At 40.3% G+C, this 20,058-nt stretch overlaps 2 protein-coding genes across 7 annotated transcripts in view; one reads left to right on the top strand and one right to left on the bottom strand.

Moving 5' to 3' along the window:
- The window catches only part of NDUFB4 (NADH:ubiquinone oxidoreductase subunit B4), an 812,324-nt gene that overhangs the window by 329,532 nt on the left and 462,734 nt on the right, over positions 1 to 20,058 (top strand). The window lies entirely within an intron of this gene.
- Positions 1 to 20,058, bottom strand: part of LOC126949250 (cytochrome c oxidase copper chaperone) — an 846,236-nt gene that overhangs the window by 439,872 nt on the left and 386,306 nt on the right. The gene's annotated exons all lie outside the window — the stretch shown is intronic.

Here is a 20,058-nt window from a genome sequence, read left to right as displayed (position 1 = left end):
TTTTCAACCTAAATTGAATAAATGATTCAGGACAAGAAATGATTACCAGATGTGTCAGGGTTTTGATGGGAAATGGCCCATCGAATTATTATTGTTTGCCAAGTTTTCCCCTCACAATTGAAGCTAACGAGGTCATTTCAAGGGTAATCATGTTGGGGAACTTCAATGCAATGACGCTGTTACAACTTGCCCAATTTCAAGCTAGGAAACCACGCCTTCTTTGGAAGATTTGTGTGGTAGGAAATGGGGGGTGGTTAGTGATCTAAACCTCACTGATTATCACAAATGACAAGAAGAGGGAAGCAGTGAAGGAAAAGCCTTGATTACAAGAATATTGTTAAATAAATCAAAGGAAGTTTTATAAATATTCAAATGTGTGATGTAATTCAAATGAGACTGATCAACTTTCCACATCTGCTTTGGTGAATAGACAAGGATACTTCAAATTTGTGCATTACATATTTGAACATAAATTACTGCTTATAATGTATTTGAGGTTTTAAAAAATGTTTTCTTTAGTATTTAAATCACCATAGAACTGAAAAAATAAAGCATTTCATCATTATTTTTGCATTATGACTATAACCAGACTATAGGACTTATTCCAATTATTACAAATTCCAAATAAGTGGTGCATGACTTAGTAAAGTTTTTTGTTTTTGTTTTTGTTTTGTTTTTTTAGAGACAGTGATATTGCCCAGGCTGGCATGCAGTGGCTGTTCACAGGCGTGATCTCACTACTGGTGAGCTTGGGAGTTTTGACCTGTTTCTTTTCTGACCTGGGTCGGTTCGCCTCTCCTTAGGCAACCTGCTGGTCGCCCACTTCCAAGAGGTTACCATATTGATACAGAACTTAGTGCAGGCACTGGATCAGCATAGCACACTACAGCCCAGAATTCCTGGACTCAAGCAACCCTCCCACCTCAACCTCCTGAGTAGCCAGAACTACAGGTGTGCACCACCCTGCCAGAATAGTGACATTTTAATTTGCCTACAAATTATTGCATTTGTCTGAGTGTCCAGGTTAAGATTTAGTGCTTTTTAAACTTTACCACTAAAAAGACATCCTATTGCACCAGGACCTGCCCATAATGAAGCCTAAAAGCAGCCTGATGGAACAGACTTTGTCCTCTACTCCACAAAATAGCTGTTGGTTTTAATATAGAAGCGCACACCTCTCTCCCTCCCATACATGTACACACCTAAATTCTCCAGTAACTGACTCCTCAGGGAGATGCTTTATGTCATCTACAGCTTCACTTTCCCGGCACATGGTATAGGTGCATCAAGAGCCCTTCATAACGCAGGAGGAGAAGCAGGGTGTGCTTCATTTATGTTTAGAAAAGACATGTTTAGAGGTTGTATCATCCAATTTGAGTGGGGAAAAGTGGCTGTGCTTTGTATATAAGCTTTGCATATGAATGTTTATGGAATTGAAATAGTTGATTATTGAAATGACAAACTTTTCGTAACAGAAAAGCCCTACATAAACATAATGTATTAAACATAATCCCTTGTTATGTAATTCCTTCAAGCCCAAAACTCAGAAAAAGCAGCAATGTGTGCTTTTACTAACTTCTCCCTCAGGTGGGCTTCAATTTCTTCTCTCTGTTTATTGTAACCTCTCCAGTTAAACACCATTCCCTTACTAGAGATCAAAGTAACTCTGCATTGTTTCCATTCTTTACTAACATTACACACTTCTCGGCCACACGTGGTGGCTCATACCTGTAATCCCAGCACTTTGGGAGGCCGAGGCAGGTGGATCACCTGAGGTCAGGAGTTTGAGACCAGCCTGGCCAACATGGTGAAACCCTGTCTCTACTAAAAATACAAAAATTAGCTGGGCATGGTGGCGGGCGCCTGTAATCCCCACTACTCGGGTGGCTGAGGCAGGAGAATCACTTGAACTAGGAAGGCAGAGGTTGCAGTGAGCCGAGATTGCGCCACTGCACTCTAGCCTGGGTGACAAGAGCGAGACTCTGTCTCAAAAAACATTACACACTTCTCAAAGAGCAAGAGGGTGAGGATTATCCCTTTCTAATTTCTGCTGCTTACTCCCAAACATAGCTTGAAAATCCCTTTTGCTTGGCTTTGGCATTTTGGGGCACATCTGGATTCGTTCCAGGGTTTGTCTTCCTGACACATACACGCAGAAGTGTACACTGTCCTCTTCTCCTGGGTTAAATACACATCAGACAAGCCTCAGGTTCTCTGCCTTTGTTATGTCCCCAGCCTTTCACAGTTAAAGCCCAAATAACCTCTACCTGCAGGCCCCAGCCTGCCTGAGCCTGTGAATCAATTCCCCCTAAGGCCAGAAGAGTATCAGCCTCAGCCCCAGTGGTCCGAAATGAGGCTTGCTGCCTATAGTGTGCTAGCAATAAAAAAAGTCTTGGGTCCTATAAGACTTTGGAGTAACAGCATCTTCAATCTGTGCTGGCCTCAGCCATGCAACTGGGAAACAGCAGAATGCAGTAGGGAGAGTAGTGGCTAAGGAGCCTGCCAGGTTAAGGTTAGTCTTCCCATTCTCACCCTTGACAAGTCACTGAACCTCTCTGAACCGCCTGTTTTCTCATCTGTCAAGGGAAGGTGGTCTCTAATTCCCATCCCCTGCAGGGGCTCTGTTATCTATATTCAGTCTTTCTATTACACTGTTTTCAAATTCAATACAAGTAGAGGCTTCCCTCTTAATTTTATGTCTCAAATTATCTTTGCCTGATAGGATGGTAGAAAATGTACCTAATATGGCTGGGTGTGATGGCTCACACCTGTAATCCCAGCACTTTGGGAAGTGGAGGTGGGCAGATCACAAGGTCAGGAGATTGAAGCCATCCTGGCTAACAGGGTGAAACCCCATCTCTACTAAAAATACAAAAAATTAGCTGGGCATGGTGGCGGGCACCTGTAGTCCCAGCTATTTGGGAGGCTGAGGCAGGAGAATCGCTTGAACCCAGAAGGCGGAGGTTGCAGTGAGCCGAGATTGCGCCACTGTACTCCAGCCTCAGTGACAGAGCAAGACTCCATCTCAAAAAAAAAGAAAGAAAGAAAGAAAATGTACCTAATATAAGGTCAATCATTTGCCTTCTCTTGTTATTTCTGTTCAAAATGTTTTATTTTTCTTACCCTAAGCCATACTTTCAAACCATAAAGCTATGGAAGGGCAGCAAAGCCTAAGATTAATAATAATAATTGCTAATATTTAGTGAAGATTAATAACGTGGTAGGTACTGTACTAGGCAGTTGACATGGATTATTGTACTTAATCCTTGAAACAGCCTAATGAAAAAGGTGCTTCATAGGTAGGCACTATGAAGTCAGTATGATTGCCATTGTACAAATGAAGGAACTGAAGCGTGAAGATGTTAGGCAACTTGCCCCGGGGTCACACATACCTAGTAAGTAGAGAGGGATATAGCAGAAGTTGGGAGAGAAACTTCTTAATTATACCAATAGGTTATTATTTTTCTCACTTCAGCGGTGGTCATGTCTAATTCAGTCCAGATAACAAGTAACTTATTGCCTGGTGTGACATTCATTTATTTGTTGAATATCTTCTTGGTGCAAAGCCCTGTGCTAGAAGACTTGCACTATGGGAGATTATAAAAAGAGAAAGATGTGGTCCCTGCCCTGAAGAAAATCAGAAGCTAGTAGGGAAATAGACTAAGGAATAATGAATTCCAATACAGGTAAAACACAGTACATGCTTTAATAGTGCTACAAGCTAAGTGCCAGCTGGCCCAGACGGCGAAGCAGTATGTGTTGGTGTTACATAGAAGGCTTCATTAAAAAGTTTATTTTGGAGTTGAGCCTTTATGGACAAGTAGGATTTTGAGAGGTGGAGAAGTGAGAGAAAGACATTCCAGGCAAGGGAACCACATGGGCAAATACTCACACTGAGTCACTATTGACTCACTAACCTCAGTGAAGGGTTTGTTCCTGGATTAGCAAGGAGTTTGGAGTTTCTAAGCCTTAGGGTGTATGAGAGGAAATCCTAATTTGGTAGGTGATAGTAGAAAGGCAAAGTCATAAAATCTGGGAATTGAAGATCCCCAAAGGTTATCTAATTTAGTAACACATCCAATGCCTAAAGCTCTGCCAAGTCATCACCAAAACTAGGTTCAAATAGTTCTAACATCACATGCATTACTGTCTCCTGTGGCAGCCCATCCCATCACTTTCTGAAGTTATATTGCCCATTTATTTGTGTATTTGCTTATTGTCTGTAATACTAGAACTCAAGTTCTGTGATGGCAGAGACTGACTTACCTGTCGTGTATCCCCAGTGCCTAGCATTGTAGGCATACAATCAATATTTGTTGAATGCATTCCATCTCAGGACAGCTCTGACATCTAGAAAGTTCTTGGGTAATTTCCACAAGATAGTACTTTAATATATGAAGACAACTATAATAGCCCTCTTTTATCTTTTTCAAGTTAAATATCAACAGTTAGTCAGCAATTCCACATGAAAAAATAACTTTGGGCCTTTTCACTATCCTGATCACACTCTCAAATAAGCTCCATTTTGTCTCTCTTTCTTTTAGTGTGTTGTTGCAAGAACAGAAGGCAATATTCCAACTCTGTTACCCCCTCAAATTAGAGAGGTCCTATCAACTCTCTTATTCGAGGTGTTACAGTGTGTCCCAAGATGGCGCTAACTGTGTCGAGGTCCACTTCACCCTGTTGCTTCATGTTTCTCTGACTGTCAGCTAACCTCCTTACCACTCCCTTCACCCGTTGGTGTGTTCTACTGCTTGCTCACCTCTCTCTTGTCCTGACTTGTGCAGGTAGATTTTGAAAACCAAGCCCAGGGCCCTACATTTGGGAGGCTCTTACAGTAATCCAGAAAAAAAGATACAAGGTATTGAACTAGAGCAGTGTGGCCAGCAAGGAAGAGATAAAAAGAAAAACATATCTGAGGCATTGTCAATGGGACTTGCAATCTACTGATTTAGTGACCACTAGCACGCTTTCTCAATGGATGCCTCTCTCTCCAGACCACGTATGAATTCGGAGTCAATTCCCAGTTTCTCCCTACCTCACTGCCTTTGAAGTAAGCATGCAACTCTTCTGAAGTCTTTTATACATTTTTTCCCCAAGTTACTGTCTATAAAAATATATTAGGAAAGTTCAAAGGCAGCAAGATTTCTAGCCAGGATGACTGAAATTATGGTAGTTCCATGACTAAGGTAGGAAATTCAGCAGAAGGACCAGACATTAAGGTGATAAGGAAGCACTTGGTTTGGGATATGTTGAATTTGACAACCTGAGGACATCTAGCAAACAGTTTGAAAAGTGTGTACTTCTTTGGCTCTGGAGTGCAAACTGAAATGTAGATCTGTGAGTCATCAACAGAGATGCTTGAAGCTTTCGCCAGAGAATGAGAATTTTGATTATCATTTAAACTGAAAAAAGACAAGACTGAGAAAAGAACTTTTAACAATGACGACATAAAATGGGTATTTGGAGGAGGAATCTCCCAGAAAGAGAGAGAGGGGAAGGAAGGCTCAGGGGGTATGGGGAAAACTTGATGGGTTTATTGTCAGGGGTGAAGCTGGACATTATTGTAGAAGGCAGAGAAATCAGTTACATCAAACACAGCAGAAATCTCCTGGAGAACAAAACTTCTCATGATGCTACTGAGTTTATCCACGAGGAGGTGATTTAATAACCTTAGACAAAATAATTCCAGTTTTAGAGCCAGGTTGCAAGCAGTTGATAAATAAGCAGTAAATGGTAGCAATGAAGTCAAAGTGGTTAAATGCAGACTGCTATTTTGAAAAGATGTTATGCAATACATGTAAACTAGAAAAGCAACAAATCTATATGATATTTATATGATCTACACATTCTAAAATATAACATGGGGTTAATTCTTATTTCATTGTAATGTCTGACTCTAGAATTAAGCATTTCATAGATCTTATGATCACACTAGGTGTTCAAAGGTCTCACCACATCAAAGAGAATAATGAAGTACCAGCTACTTGAGAGGCTGAGGCAGGAGGATCGCTTGAACCCAGGAGTTTGAGGCTGTGGTGTGCCATTATTGTGCCTATGAATACCCACTGCACTCTAGCCTGGGCAACATAGTAAGACCCAGTCTCTAAAAAAAATAAAATAACAGAAAAATTGAAATATATTGTTATGGATAGATTTCATTGAACCTAAATAGGGCTACATGTATTTTCTTGTTTTGTTTTTTTTTCCTGGTTCCCATTTAGGTGTCTAATTATGAAATGGCCAATTAAATCATTTTCTTCGAGATCAATCTTCATCTAAGTCTGCCTGGATTGGATGGTAGGTCAAGCTTTTTAAACTTTAACCCAACATAGATTCTGTCAGAAGCACCACTAGGTCTGGTGAATTTCTGGATCTATTCTGTATTGCCTCCTAAACCCTTGGGGTATGAATCTCTGAGAAGCTCTTTCACCTCCAGCCCTGGCCTCTACCTCCCACAGATTCATAGGATGCCAAATCTGGAAGTGACTTTAGAGTTCTTTTAGCTCACCTCCCTTAATTTCATAGATAAATGAACTGAGGCCCACCGTCGGAAAATGACTTGTTCAGGGAGCATTGTTGCCAGCATGAGTTTTAGGAGTCAGAGCTGGGATTGAACCCTGGATCCATTATTACCTAACTGTATAGCATTAAACTAGGCTCTTCACCTCCTAAACCTCAGTTTTCCCATTTAAAAATGGGGCTAATGATCATCACACCTGCCTTATGTAGTTGCTATGTGTATTGAATGAATAAAATGTGAAAGCACCTAGTCCGTGCCTGTCACATGGTAGAAACTCACCAAGTTTATTCCCTCTTTCTTTCCACAAGATTTCATAGCCAATGTGACATGAGCAAAACTCAAAGCAAACCTAGGCCTTCTGACTTTCAGGCCAGAAACCTGTTCATACACAGGGATCTTCATATTGAGGTGCCCCTTGAGGTATCTGAAGACTTGCCAAGGGGTACAGGGGCATGGATAGTTTTAAGAAAACGGATTTCCAGATCCTCAAGTTCCATATGAACTCTTTCTTAAAATTGATTTGAGTATGCAGCTGCAGTTGGGCGTTTCATTTTCCTCCTCATATTTCACAACGGTTCTTCTACTTTACAGAGGAAAACATTTAAAATCTTACAGATGTGCAACTGTAAGATTTAAATTTGCACATCACCTTAAAGTGTTAAACCTCCAAGTAATAAAGGAACATTGTGACAATTGCTTTAATCGAGATATATAAGCTGACTTTCAATCAATTTCATTAGGAGATTCAGTTCCAATTAAATTTTACTTTATAGGTTTAATAAGATTATTAAAATTTGTGATAAAGTAGGCTATTTTGCTCTCTTGTGTACTCCTAATAATTGTTTTAGTGCCTCGATGAAAAAAGAAAACCCAAAGAACAACAACAAAAAAACCCTTTTCAGCCAGGCACGGTGGCTCATGCCTGTAATCCCAGCACTTTGGGAGGTTAAGATGGGTGGATTACCTGAGGTCAGGAGTTCGAGACCAGCCTGGCCAACATAGTGAAACCCCATCTCTACTGAAAATACAAAAATTAGCTGGGCGTGGTGGCGCGCACCCGTAGTCCCAGTTACTCGAGAGACTGAGACACAAGAATAACTTGACCTGGGAGGCAGAGGTGGCAGTGAGCCAAGATAGCACCACTGCACTCCAGCCTGGGTGACAGAGCGAGACTCCATCTTAAAAAAAAAAAAAAAATTAAAATTAAAAAATTTTTAAAAAGCCCTTTTCAACCTTTAGAGTTTTACAAAGGTCACAGGAATTTTTTTTTTTAATTTTCAGTTTATACCTGTCTACATATTTTCATTGTTAAAGAATGATAGGGAGATCAGTAAAAGACCTCAAGCATAGAAATATACTGTATTAGGTTAAAGTCTATGGAGGAAGTGGGGTGGAAATACAAGTTCAAGAAGAAAAAAAAAACCTGTAAAAATTTCAACTGTAAAAGGTGAGCTTGTTATAAAGTTTTAAAATGGATGAGGTGGATATCAAGATACTCTGGTATTTTAGAGAGCATTGGAAAAACTTAAAAGAGTGGTGATGAAATAGATTTATTTATAATGTCCTGGAAATTATATCCTTTCCAATGCTTTAAACTTACGATGAAAAAAATTTAAATGTCAACTTAAAAAATGCATAAAAAAGAACACAATTTTTCAAAATTATTTGAAAAAAAGGCACTGCTGGCACTACCCTGGAAAGGTCCACAGCTGCCTCACTGTCTTACTGTCATTTTGGTCCTGCACTGAGGGAAGTCTTTCCCCCTTGGTTCTCAAAAGTAGATGCATGCGTGTGCGCCATGCCTACAACATACCTCCAGAGCTTTGTGTCCTCTTCCTCTGACTCCACGTTCTTGAGCCAACATTTTCTTCCTTTGCCTTTTAGGGGTATCTGTTTTGCTCCAAGCCCTGTATGTTTACATTTGACCCTTTTCAGCTCCCTCACCACCCCTTTGTACCCCTTTGTCCCCCTTCACCCCCTCACACCTGCTCATTTCCTTCTGAAGTTATCACTTTGCTTACAACATAGTTATTACCCTCTTGCTGAAGTTGCTTTGTCCATTAGAGGATAATCAGCTTCTTCCTTCTTCTATTTCTGCAACAGAAATTCTAATCTTTAGTGCATCAAAATCGCCTGGAGGGCTTGTTAAAGCACAGATTACTGAGTCCTTCCCCAGGAGTTTCGGATTCAGTATGTCTGGAGTAGGGCTTGAAAATTTGCATTTCTGGCTGGGCACTGTGGCTTACACCTGTAATCCCAGCACTTTGGGAGGCCGGGGCAGGTGGATCACTTGAGGCCAGGAGTTCAAGACCAGCCTGGCCAACATGGCGAAACCCCGTCTCTACAAAAACTACAAAAATTAGCCGGGTGTGGTGGCTCTCTCCTGTAGTCCCAGCTATGCAGGAGGCTGAGGCATAAGAATCCCTTGAACCCAGGAGACGGAGGTTGGAGTGAGCTGAGATTATGCCACTGCACTCCAGCCTGGGCTATAGACACTCTTGTCTAAAAACAAACAAACAAACAAACAAAACATTTCTAACAAATTCCCAGATGATGCTATGCTGCTGGTCTGGAGACATCATTTTGAGAACCATTGCTCTAAGCTCATGTTTGGTGTGCTCATCAGAGGTCATGTGGCTAAAGGTAGGTACCTGTATTTCTGAGGCTAAAAGTGGCATCAAAAGAGGTATCAGGTATGAAGCCAGAAGCATATGTGCTTTGTCGAAGATATTTCTCATGCAGTCTAAAAATTCTTCAGGATTGGATTGATTTAAAGCAGAAATCAGAGCAAAAGGGCCATAATTAGGAAAACACTGTCTCAAAGTTTTACAGCAGCCACCTTCTCTTCCAACCTCCTCACCAAACAGTGGAACTCACATTCATGGCAGCCTTTCTCTATGCCAGACATTTTTCTAGACAAATTCCCACGTGTTATCTCATTTAGTCCTCATGTCATCCTTATAAACTACGTTTTATTATTTTCCTCATTACCCATAAGAAAACTGAATTTAAAACTGAATTTTAAGGCCAGGCACAGTGGCTCATGCCTGTAATCCCAGCACTTTGGGAGGCAAAGGCCAGAGGATCACTTGAGGTCAGGAGTTCCAGACCAGCCTGGTCAACATGGCAAAACCCTATCTCTACTAAAAATACAACAACAACAAAATATTAGCCAGCGTGGTCGCAGATGCTTATAGTCCCAGCTACTTAGGAGACTGAGGAAGGAGAATCGCTTGAACCCAGGAGGAAGAGATTTTGATGAGTCAAGATTGCGCCATTGCACTCCAGCCTGAGCGACAGAGCAAGACCCTATCTCCAAACAAACAAACAAACAAACAAACAAAAACCCCTGAATTTAACTTAAACTGAAAAGCTAAGTTCATTGGAAATTGTCCTCCGAATCTGTTCACAGTTCACTAATTTCACGTGGCCATACAGAAGGATGAAAAAGTCATCAGATTGTTAACTGCTGTTATAATACAAGCAAGTACAGTAAGTTCTTCAAGAAAATCATGTGCAAGCATGCTTTAAAAATTAAAGAGAACAGGCAGATTTCCCTAAAGGATAAATAGCTGGTCCCATTCAGATCATCCATCCATCAACAGAGAACAGAAGAGAATCTGGAATTTCATCTCATCTACTACTCTCTATTGATTTTAAAAAGGCATTGGATTCCATCAACCATAACTCAGTTATTTCAGCATTATTAGAAAAAAGAAACCACACATAATATTGTGTGATTTAGAAACTCAACATACATAAACCACAAAAAGACCACCCTAGATCATAGAATACTCTAGCATCTTAGAGAACGGACTGATAAAAACAAATAATTAGGGGATGTTTCTCATTGTATAGAGCAATTGCATAAGGCCGTGTGTGTGTGTGTGTCTGTGTGTGTATGTAGTGTGTTCTCATATCATTAATATTATCAATGTCTGAATCTAAAAAAAAGTTACCAGGAATGCAAAGAAATAGGGTATTAAAACCCATTGTGAGAAGATAAATCAATGAAAATTAATCCGGAACTGACATAGATTTTAGAATTATTGAATAAAGATATTAAACTGGTATCCTATAGATTCAAAAACTTAAGTAGAGACATGAAAGTTATATAAAACGTTTAACAAGCTTTTACAGATTAAAAGAACAATGTGTGAGATGAAAAATACAATAGATGTGATTAATGGCTGGTTAGAAATTGCTGGAGAAAAGATTAGTGAACTTGAAGACATATAAAGGCAATAAAAGCTATCAAAAACTAGACAAAGTGAGAAAAGAGAATTTTAAAAATATAACAGAATATCAACGAACATTAAGAAATCTAATATACATGTAATTGAGATTTTTGAAAGAGAAAAAAGAGTGGGCAGAAAAATATTTGAAGATATAATGGCCAAAATTTTTCCAAGTTTCATGAGAACTGTAAATCCACAGAACCAATAAGCTCAGCAAACCCCAAGTGTAAGACGTATGAAGAAAACTGTGCCAAGACACATAATAAATTGTTCAAAACCAGTGATAATGGAGATAGCTTAAGAGAAATCAGACATGTTACATATAGAAGAACAAAGATAAAGATGCAGGAGATTTCTTGTTAGAAACAATACAAGTGAAAAGACAGTGCAACATCTTAAAAGTACTGCAAGGGGCCAGGAGTGGCAGTGCATGGCTGTAGTCCCAGCTACTTGGGAGGCTGAGGCAGGAGGATCCCTTGAGTCCAGAAGTTCTGGGCTGTAGTGCGGTATGCCGATTGGGTGTCTGCACTAAATCTGGCATCAATACGGTGACCTCCTGGGAGTGGGGGATTACCTAAGGAGCAGTGAACTGGAACCAGTTCAGAAAAAGATCAGGTCAAAACTTCTGCTCTGATCAGTGGTGATCATGCCTATGAATAGCCACTGTACTTCAGCCTGGGCAACATAGTGAGACCCTGCCTCTGAAAAATAAAATAAAATAAAGTATTGCAAGGGGGAAAACGCTTGTCAATCAGGAAAAGTATCCTTCAAAATATCTTTCAAAAATAAAGGTAGGATAATGAATTTTTTCAGACATACAAAAGCTGAAAGTTCAAAAATTTATCATCAGCACACTCACTATATAAGAACATTTTTATTTCTGCCTTTCCCATCCAGATGCCTTTTATTTGTTTTTCTTGCCTTATTTCACTGGCTAGAACCTACAGTACAATGTTAAATAAAAATGGACATCCTTGTCTTGTTCCTGATCTTAAGAGGAAAAGACATCTTTGTAAATAGTCCTTTTATCAAACTCTCTTTAGTCATCCATTTTTTTTTTTTCCTTAATGGGGACTTGCTCAGTCTGTGGCCCAAACTGGAGTAGAGTGGTACACTCACAGCTCACTGCAGCCTTGACCTCCTGGGCTTAAGCCATCCTTCCATCTGAGCCTCCTGAGTAGCTGGGACCACAGATGTGCACTACCACACCTGGTTAATTTTTATTTTATTTTATTTTTGTAGCTATGGGGTCTCACCATATTGCCCAGGCTGGTCTTGAACTCCTGGCCCCAGCTTGGCCTCCCAAAGTGCTGGGATTAAAGGCATGAGCCAGTGCACCCAGCTTAGTCATCCATTCTGAATGTACCACCTGTTTCCTGTCAGTATCATATCAATTTTTTCCCCTAAATAGAAGGCAAGTAAGAATCAGAAGGTAGAAATTATAGAAGATAGAACATGGCTTGGCATTAAAAAACAAACACAAAAACCTTCTTTCTTTCTTTCTTTTTTTTTTTTTTTTTTTTTTTTTTTTTTGAGACAGAGCTTACTCAGTTGCCCAGGCTGGAGTGCAGTGGTGCAATCTCGGCTCACTGCAACCTCAGCATCCTAGGTTCAATCGATTCTCCCACCTCAGCCTCCTGGGTAGCTGGGATTACAGGCACCCACCATCATGCCTGGCTAATTTTTGTAGAGATGGGGTTTCACCATGTTGGCCAGGCTGGTCTCGAACTCCCGACCTAAAGTGATCCGTCCACCTCGGCCTCCCAAAGTGCTGGGATTAAGGCATGAGCCACCATGCCCAGCAAAAAACTTTCTTAAAAGTAAGCCCCATCAAGCAATGGAAATGGTTGCCTTGGGAGAAAGTCCTTTGCTAGAAGTTTCAGAGGACCACATGCTATGAATAACGTGGCAGTGATTTTCATTCTTAGTGGGAGAAAAAAAACTAGTCAATCTCTTCAGTTGCTGTATGGCTGCAATGATTCTATGACAATCTCAGGCCATGTGATGTTGCCTTCAAGAACGGAAATTATAAGCAAACCATATATTTGAATGCTTTATGTACAGTGTTACATACAGGCAAACCAATAGGCCACTAAGACTTATTAAAGAACTATGTTCAAATTGTGTTTAAAATGTCCTCTTGAAATTGTTTCCAAGGAATCCTTAGCAGCACATTCATTGTAAATCCCCCAAATTTTACTGGTCAATAAAGAAATTCCATTGCACAGAAATGTTTGCACCTGTTAGGGTTAGAGAAGTCTGCTAGAAGAAATTCTGGTTGTTAAAAGAAACCTCTGATTGGATGAGACCATAAGAAAAGATGGTGCTGAGTGTACTGATGGTACTGGACTCTTGGGTAAGTGTTTGATTATTTGCTTTGGGGGTCTTTCTGATCTCTTTAGGTCAGTGGGAAGAAGGAAAATAAAATATCAAACATATGGTAAGTTTTCTCTAATTACATGATTAAGCATTAAAAAAAAAAAAAAAAAAAAAAAACTCCAGGTTAGCCTCCCTCATTCTACTGGGAATGTTCACTACTTCTCAAGTCTTCTGAAACCCACACTCTTTTCTTCCTGATTTTGCCACCAGAAAGACCCAGGTAGCTAAAATGAGCATGCTTCCAGATACAGGAAGACACATTCTCAGAGAGAATAGGACAATCAACTAATTAAGAGAAGAACACTGGAAGAAAGATTGACGTAACAGCCCTGGAAACCAAAGGGTGAAGTGAATGAGGCCTACAAAAGATTTGTACTGAGTGTCAAACTTAGATGTGGGTTGACATCCCAGATAATTTAGCAATACTTTGTAATGGATTAAATTTATTATTTTATCTTATTCATTTATTTTTATTTTTATTTATTTATTTTTTTGAGACAGAGGTTCACTCTTGTTGCCCAAGCTGGAGTGCAGTGGCACAATCTCGGCTCAGTGCAACCTCCACCTACTGGTTTCAAGCAATTCTTCTGCCTCAGCCTCCCGACTAGCTGGGATTATAGGCACCTGCCACCTTGCATGGCTAATTTTTGTATTTTTAGTAGAGACAGGGTTTCACCATGTTGGCCAGGCTGGTCTTGAACTCCTGACCTCGTGATCCACCCACCTCGGCCTCCCAAAGTGCTGTGATTACAGGCGTGAGCCACTGCGCCCGGCCCTATTTTGTTTTGAAACAAGGTCTTGTTCCGTCACCCAGGCTGGAGTGCAATGGTGCAATCTCAGTTTACTGCAACCTCTGCCTCCCAGGCTCAAGTGATTCTCCTGTGTCAACCTCCCAAGCAGCTGGGACTACAGACGCACCCACTATGCCAGCTAATTTTTGTATTTTTAATAGAGATGGGGTTTTGCCATGTTGGCCAGGCTGGTCTCAAACTCCTGACCCAAGTGATCCACCCCCATTTGGCCTCCCAAAGCACTGGGATCGCAGGCGTGAGCCACCACATCCCAGGCCAATAATGGATGAAATTTAGATAGATTGGGATTCCATTTGTACCTAATTGTTCTTAAATTTTATTATTATTATTATTATTATTATCATTATTATTATGACAGAGTCACACTCTGTCCCCCGGGCTGGAGTGTAGTGGAACCATCTCGGCTCACTGTAACCTCTACCCCTTAGGTTCAAGTGATTCTCCTGCCTCCACCTTTGGAGTAACTGGGATTACAGGTGTGCATCATCACGCCCAGCTAATTTTGTATTTTTAGTAGAGACAGGGTTTCCCCATGTTGCCCAGGCTAGTCTGGAATTCCTGACCGCAAGTGATGCATCCGCCTCAGGCTCCCAAAGTGCTGGGATAACAGGCATGAGCCACCACCTGTGGCCTTACATTTTATTATTTAAGAAGTAATACATGCAAGGGTGTATATTGAAAAGTCAATCTATACTTTTACCTATCACTATAACCTCAATCAAGTCCCATACCCAGAAGCAACTAGGGTTACCAATTTCTGGTAACTGTCATCTTCCAGAAATAGTCTATGAATATACGAGCAGGGGGTGGGTGGGCAGGGTGAGGCATAACTGTAACATAATGTAACACAATGAACATACTGTACTGTCCCTCACGTCTATCTTTTAACAATTTATATCCTTGAGATGTTTCTTATTTTTATATAGAGCTCTGCTTTATTCTTTTTAACAGTAGCATAGTTTTCTTGTGAGGAAGTACAATTATTTATTTGACCAGTCTGAAAATGATGAATATTTAGATTACTTCTAGTTTTGTTTCCTGGCACTTTTTTTTTTTTGCTCCTTTAAAAAAAGTATGCATCGGCTAGGCGCGGTGGCTCAAGCCTGTAATCCCAGCACTTTGGGAGGCCGAGACGGGTGGATCACGAGGTCAGGAGATCGAGACCATCCTGGCTAACACGGTGAAACCCCGTCTCTACTAAAAAATACAAAAAACTAGCCGGGCGAGGTGGCGGGCGCCTGTAGTCCCAGCTACTCGGGAGGCTGAGGCAGGAGAATGGCGTGAACCCGGAAAGTGGAGCTTGCAGTGAGCTGAGATCTGGCCACTGCACTCCAGCCTGGACCACAGAGCGAGACTCCGTCTCAAAAAAAAAAAAAAGTATGCATCTTAATAATGCTTTTTAATTACTATGCTTAATAAATGTATCATCTAGGAAATAACACTTTATTAAGTTAGCTAAAATAACAAGTTTGAATCCTTTGCTAAAAGGGCTGTGGAAAAATGGGCCAACTGATTGGTTCTGAGAGAGAGAGAGAGAGAGAGAGAGAGAGAAAGTGTATTTGTCCAAGTATTATGGCCACTGTTCTCAAATCTAGCTGTTTATCAGAATTTTCTTAGTCTTTACTCAAAATACTGATGCTTAGGTCACATGCCTGGGGATTCTGATTTAGAAGGACTGAATTAGGACCTAGATATTAATATATCTATCTGGAAATATTCCATGGAAATATCATGTATTTTGAAAATATTTCACAGGATTCTGATTTATAGCTAGTGTTGAGAACCAATCATTGATAGAGAATAGTGGACCAATTTATACACTTATTAAATATAAATGGTTTATTTTGTGAAAAAACATTCTTTAGTGTAAAGTGCTTTAACTCAGCTCTCTTTCAGTTCTCTACATCTGGGGGCAGAGTTGAAAGAGCTGCTCTACCCATCTTAATCCCAGGCTCAGATGTGCAAATGTTAGAGTCTACCAACACTCAGGACTTAGTTCTTAGAAGAAATGGCCTTTGTAGAATTTGTCTCATGAATTCAGCTCTATTAAGGGATGACACACATCACTGTCTCTGTTATTACACATTAAAAAGTCTTTTACCGATAAAAGCACAAAGACTTTATTGTATTAACACAGCTAACCATTTATAGAAATCCCTTGATCCTTATTTATCATTGCAAAAATAAAATATATAGTTGTAATTCCTCTGTACATATGACTTTGGTTCTTTTTCCTCTTAGCTTTATTCCTATGCACATTTCAGTACACAAATACAGAACACAAAGTTATCATTTTAGCAGCTATAAGATTACATTGTTTTACCTCATGTTTTGCAAAATTAGTCTCTAAATCTGAACATTTGGGTTGTGCAGTTTTTCCTTATTATAAATGGTGGAGTTATAAATATCATTGATCAAACACCTTTTTTCATTTTGAATTTTTCTCTTACATTACCAAAAGAAGACGCTTTAGATCAAAAGAACGAACAATGCTAATCCTTTTGCTGTAGAGACTTACTGCTCTGCAGGATTCTACTAAGTCACTGGGCCCTGAAGAAAGGACCAGTGTGCTGCTTTTCTCACAGCCTCTCCAACAAGATGTTTTATTCATTTCATTTTAGTTAACCTGATAAAATATTAAGTTATATTTCATACCAGATGAACTTATTGAGCATATTTGTTAAAAGGCATTGTAGGGATTTAAGTCAAGGAGCCTGACTTGACTTACTTGACTTACTTGACTTGGCTTTCTGTGCCAGAAAGCCTACATCCAAATTCTTGCTCTGCTGTATGACTTTCAGTAAGTTCCTTGCTTGTCCTTTTTTTTTTTTTTTTTGAGATGGAGTCTCCCTCTGTCATCCAGGCTGGAGTGCAGTGGCACGATCTTGGCTCACTGCAACCTCTGCCTCCTGGGTTCAAGTGATTCTCCTGCCTCAGCTTCCCCTAGTAGCTGGGACTACAGGTGCACACCACCACACCCAGCTAATTTTTTTTTTTTTTTTTAGTGGAGACGAGGTTTCACCACGTTGGCCAGGCTGGTCTCGAACTCTTGACCTCAGGTGATCTGCCCACTTCTGCCTCCCAAAGTGCTGGGATTACAGGCGTGAGCCACTGCGCCTGGCCAAGTTCCTTGCTTTCTTTGTGTCTCAGTAGACTATGTCTAAAATGGCAACATTATGGTAAGCATGTTGCAAAAAATAAGTTAAGTGCCTAGAACTGTTCCTGGAATGTAGGAAGCACTATAACTACAGGCCATTATGAATGCTCATGAGAACCAGGAGAAATGCTAGACTCCAGAGAGAAAGCTGTGAACACAGCAGACACCAGAACAGTTTCTCCACTCACAAGGCCATAGCCTAGTTGGGAATACAGCCAGTTGCAGTAGCACAATGCAGGTATACAAGAAAGCATGTTGGGAAAAATCCCTGCTAGAATATTTAATTTTTGCATTAGAGATGCTCAATGAATGTTCTAAATGTTGGATAATGGTCTATATTTCTTTCTTTCTTTCTTTTTTTTTTTTTTTTGAGACAGAGTCTCACTCTGTTGCCAGGCTGGAGTACAGTGGTGCCATCTCAGCTCACTGCAACCTCTGCCTCCCGAGTTCAAGCAATTCTCCTGCCCCAGCCTCCTGAGCAGCTGGGATTACAGGCACGTGCCACCATACCTAGCTGATTTTTGTATTTTTAGTAGAAATGGGATTTCCCCATGTTAGCCTGGCTGGTCTCAAACTCCTGACCTCAGGTGATCCAGCCGCCTCGGCCTCTCAAAGTGCTAGAATTACAGGCATGAGCCACTGCGCCTGGCCTGTATTTCTTACATGAACTATTTAATCATAGCCATTGTCCACTTGCCCAAAGGTTCTAAGTGTCTATTAAATATGTGTATACCTTCTTTTTTTTTCTTTTTTCTTTTGTAAAGATTGGGGTCTTGCTATGTTGCCCAGGCTGGTCTCAAACTCCTGTCCTCAAGCCATCCTCTCACCTTAACTTTCCAAAACTCTGAGATTATAGGTGTGAGTCACTGTACTGGCCTATGGCCTATGTTTTTAAATGTATTTATTTAAAAATAGAAACAGAGTCTCACTCTGACGCCCAGGCTGGAGTGCAGTGGCGCAATCTTGGCTCACTGCAAACTCCACCTCCTGGGTTCAAGCGATTCTCGTGCCTGAGCTTCCCAAGTAACTGAGGTTACAGACGCACCATGCTGGCTAATTTTTGCATTTTTAGTAGAGACGCAGTTTTGCCATGTTGGCCAGGCTGATCTCGAACTCCTGATCTCAAGTGATCCGCCTGCCTCAGCCTCCCAAAGTGTTGCTTTCTCATCGAATGACACATCTTAAATATCTTTTCATGTTGGTACATATAGATCTTCCTCATTCGTTTTAACAGCTGTATAATTGTTCAAAGTAGGTGTGTAGTGTAGTTTATTTATCATTAATAGACATTTAAATCATTTCCAATTTTGTGCTATCACAGTTTTGTAATAAACAACATATCTATCTTTGTACAATTGTAGTTTTCTTGTAGAATTTATTTTGAGTATTGGACCTTTTTCCATTATATTTATTTGAGGTATTTTTCTGTTGCTTACATTTTTGTCTTTTGCATATGACAAGAACTTCAAACTAAGTTGCCCTTGTTCCTAACATATCATCTCAGAGATAGCTGGTGCATATACAGGCATGTGTAACCAAAGCAAAAGTTTTATGGAACATAGTTCACCTTACTACATTCAATATACTTTAATTCATTCCATTGTATTCTATTCTATTCATTTCATTTTATTGAAACATGTTTGTAAAGTTCCTTTAAATTGATTTTAAAATCACTAGTTCATGGCAACTCATAGTTTAAAAAGCTATTTTCGTTTTCTCCCCTACCCTGTGTTGAACCAGTCTATAGAAGCAGGCACCTATTTGAGTTTTCCTGCCTGGCAATCAGTAACCTCTAAGAACTGAAGACCTCCCTTGAACTGCAGCTCAATTAAGTAAGGTCTAGCTCTTTCCATCTTTTCCCAAGAGTAGAGACCGGGCCACCACACCTGCCAAGAATGAACAGATGGTCTCACACTAAGCCATTACTACAGATGGCAAGCACCTGACTCTGCATCTGTATGCCCACCAGATTGATATTAGCTGCACACACACCACATATGCCTAGATAAACAGGGGTATCATTTTAAGACTGTTGGCTCATTTCCATGTTGATACTTAAGGGAGGTCACTCTGTTAGATGGGAACTGTTTCCCGGCAATGCTAGCATTAAAGTCAGGAAGACATAGAAGCATAACTTTCAAAGTTCTGTTCATTCAAATCCTTGCCTAGCCTGAGTATGGAGGTGCAGGGGAAACATTGGGAAAGGGCTGCTAAGATCCAGGTCAAGAGTTGGAGCTCTGACCAAATGGACCAGAATTCAGGGCAGAACTCTGGGCAAGAAAGAAGGGGTCAATATAGATGGACAAATGAGGTATGTTGGGGTATGCAGTAGCATAGTGGACACTTGTTGCCTAGGCCCACCTAAGACTCATACAAATTTTAAGATTATGTGTTGGCCGCACCCACTGGTAGGTCAAGAATATCTGCCTTGGTCAAGATCAGCTCAGAAACAGGATGACCCTAAACACGTGGATTAGGGATATCCATACCTACAGCTGAGAGTGCCAGGGCAGGCAGGAAGTCATAGGAAACAAGAAGTCTTTGATTTCTGCATTAAATCCAGCTGAGAGACTAACTCCTCTCCTTGGCATCTGACTCAGGACCTATGAGACCATATGGGGTAAGCCGTTAAAATGCAATTTGATATGATCAGAATTTGAAGAGTAGATCAGGTCAGAAAAGCAGATTTTTTTTAATTAGGAAAAGAAAGAAACACTTAAAAATGTTCTCTTCTTGGAAAGGATTTTCTTAAAGGTGGATTATTCATTAACTTATTAATTCATTCCTTTTGTATGACGCATTTACTAATAGATGCTTGCTTTCATTCACCTCTAAAGTTAGATGTGCACACTCTTATTTTCTCTTTTTGGATGTCACAGGTAGATAGGCTTGTTTTAGCTACTTGCACTACTTAAATATGCAGATTTCTTCGGTGACATCATTTGGCTT

Source organism: Macaca thibetana, chromosome 2 (assembly GCF_024542745.1).
Source record: "Macaca thibetana thibetana isolate TM-01 chromosome 2, ASM2454274v1, whole genome shotgun sequence".
Classification (NCBI taxonomy): Eukaryota; Metazoa; Chordata; class Mammalia; order Primates; family Cercopithecidae; genus Macaca; species Macaca thibetana.
This window is presented reverse-complemented; position numbering and strand designations above follow the sequence as displayed.